At 31.5% G+C, this 2,842-nt stretch overlaps 1 long non-coding RNA gene across 1 annotated transcript; it reads left to right on the plus strand.

Moving 5' to 3' along the window:
- Positions 1-1,306: 1,306 nt before the first annotated feature.
- On the plus strand, positions 1,307-2,088 carry LOC116349240. Its single transcript, XR_004201890.1, has 3 exons — positions 1,307-1,420; positions 1,478-1,722; positions 1,783-2,088. It is a non-coding gene; the product is annotated as an uncharacterized LOC116349240 (long non-coding RNA).
- The last annotated feature ends 754 nt before the right edge of the window (positions 2,089-2,842 follow it).

The following is a 2,842-nucleotide window of genomic DNA, read 5'->3' on the forward strand; positions in this document are numbered from 1 at the left end:
TATATTTGATCGTTGTAATTGTTATTGGGATGCAGAGGAAAATCCCTATTGCAAATGTCATAATTTGAACGATTCTCGTTGTAAGTTTATTCACTTTAGATTTATTTCTTTGATAAATTACATCAACGTTTGGATCGCTGCTTTCTATGTCAAAAGAATTTGAGTTTTACTTCGGCCAATAGATTGGCAAAATAAACAAAATGTATTTGTACTTACTTTCTTCAATAATCTTATCAAGCTTAGCGAAGAGTGAAAGAATGTTTTGCCTCCGCCAAACGCTAATGAAATAACATACCATAATGTTTGCAGTAATGAAGATTGCCACATTATCATAGACCCGGCAAATTCTTCAAACTTTTGTGCATCGAATGAGAAAAACCAAAATGTTGTGACCAATTGTATAATTGAAAATGTTAAGAAAATACAATTCAATGCGAAGGTGAAAATTCGACCCTGATGGGATTCATATTGTAAAATTCCTATCCAATAGTAATATTTCTTTAGATTTTCAGAGGGTTTCATTTTAATTAACAAATCTTATCACAATGATACCTTTCGCTCGAATGTCTATAACATCAAGTTTGAAAACACTCACCGACATTTTTTTGATAACATTTCGATAAAAAAACATGAAACATTTAGCATTTAGTAAATTAAATTAAATGTTGTCTCATGGTCATTGTGTAATTGCAATGACTTTTGCGTACATATGTGAGTCTCAATTTTATACTATAATTATTTGCTTTTTAATCCAAACATCTAGCCAAACATGCAATATTTTTCTGCTTCGAACTTAATGATAAAACAATTCTATCCATTGAAATCATCAGATTATATACGAGTGTATACGTTGAAATTATTTTTGACATTTTTCGACTTTTTCTTTACATCAAAGTAATTAACAACATCTCTAAATTGTACGTAAAATTTTAAAACGTTGTTATTTTCTTTCAGCATTTTTTCCACCGCAATTATATAAAATAAGGGCACTTCTTATGCTTTTTGTTTTTCTCTCAAGATATGTATTGAATTCATAATTCAGTTTACCAAACTTTTATACCTTTGTGTACTGAATATTCACGTGTTGGTATTACTCAAAATTGCAAATTCCAAAGAGAAAGAATTTTGATTATTTGTTAATAACACATTCTCTCTATCAGACGTGTTTGCTACGCGTAAGTACACATTGAACTCGTGTCAGTACCCTTGAGATGTTATTTCTTCAATAATTTTTCATTGAATTAAGATCAATTCATCGAAACTTTTCTAGTAGTAATATAAATTTGATTTCTTATGTTGGCAGTAATCCTGGAGCAAGTTCAGAATGTATTTCGTTTAAAGGCAAAGTTAAAAGTTTCACAGAATATGGAGTTAAATGATAGAACATACGAACATTTTTCAGTTGTTATCTATGCAACGGGTAATTAAGTGAATACGTTTTTTGGTTTAATTGTTCACCCGTTGTTTTTATTTTTAGGTTACAGATATGCATATCCATTTTTAGATGATAACACTGGTATTCGTGTCAAGAATAATCTCGTCGAACTGCTTTACAAGCAAATATTGAATATTGAACAATGAACATCCAACGATGGCATTTGTCGGGGCACTCAAAACATTTATATTGTTAATTACTGTTGTTACTACTTATATTTACTTCTATTATTTTGTATTAGATACCATTTGGAATGAAGCATAACCTAATGTACGTATCACTTGCAGGTAACAAATTTACAGATATTCTTTTAACCAAAATGTTTGATACATTTATTTTGAAAACAGGCATGTTTCGCATTAAAATTTATCTCAAAGGCCAGAGAACTACCATCAATTGATGTAATGACGGAGAACTCAAAAACTCTATCAACCAAAGAGAAAACTCATAACCTAGTATACAGTGCGACGAGTTATCTTAGAGAATTATCTAGATAATCAAAATTTTGCATTAGTATACATCGTGATTAAACGATGATTTACTGATTCATTCTTCATTTGAGAAAGATTTAAAACCACATTTATATGAATGATATTTTAGGATACGTAGAAAATACACACATACATTTCACACTGAAATGTAGTTCGATATGAGTTCATAGTTATAATTTTTCAACTTGGTTAATCAGCAAAAAAACATATTTTTATTGGTCATCAGTAGTTGATCAATTTATTCATGTCAATTTATCATTTGGAGCAGCATTTGCAATGTCGTCTGCATTTTCATTGGCACCGACATGGACACGGTGTTGGCTTTCGGCGATACAGTCTTCGACAATTTGATTATGTGATGTTCGATGTTGTGGTTTTCGTTTTATTCGTCTTTTTGGTGGTGGATAGGGGTATGATGGAAGTATTGGACATCTATAGGCACACGCTGTTGTTGTGATAATAGTTTAAGGAGCATATGGGAAGCAAGTTGCCACATTAACACAGAAATCACCACTTTTACCATCATACCAAAGCGACTTATGCAACTTAAAATGGGCTTATTCGAACGCAATAAATCCATATTGCGAAAACGTTGACGCAAACTAGTAATAAATTGGTTTGGTATGGTCACAGTAATTATGCGTGCATCCAGGTTGGTTATTACTATATTTGCTTGCATAAAAGTCCGTAAACTTTGGTTTCCATATTTTTGTGTATCGGTGTGTAATACTTGCACAAATGAGGCGCAAGTTTTGTTCATACCGCCTCCATTGAAATTATCAGCGGTTGGATCCAGCCCTAATTAATATTCATTTTTATCATTGAAATCGAATATTGTGTCATTTTTATATGCATTACCTGTTATGCGATTAATAGCACCATTTAATGTACAACTCGTGTCACCGGAAATATGAGC

This window comes from Contarinia nasturtii, unplaced genomic scaffold, assembly GCF_009176525.2.
Source record: "Contarinia nasturtii isolate CC-2019 unplaced genomic scaffold, AAFC_CNas_1.1 Cnas_scaffold_2806, whole genome shotgun sequence".
In the NCBI taxonomy this organism is placed as follows: domain Eukaryota; kingdom Metazoa; phylum Arthropoda; class Insecta; order Diptera; family Cecidomyiidae; genus Contarinia; species Contarinia nasturtii.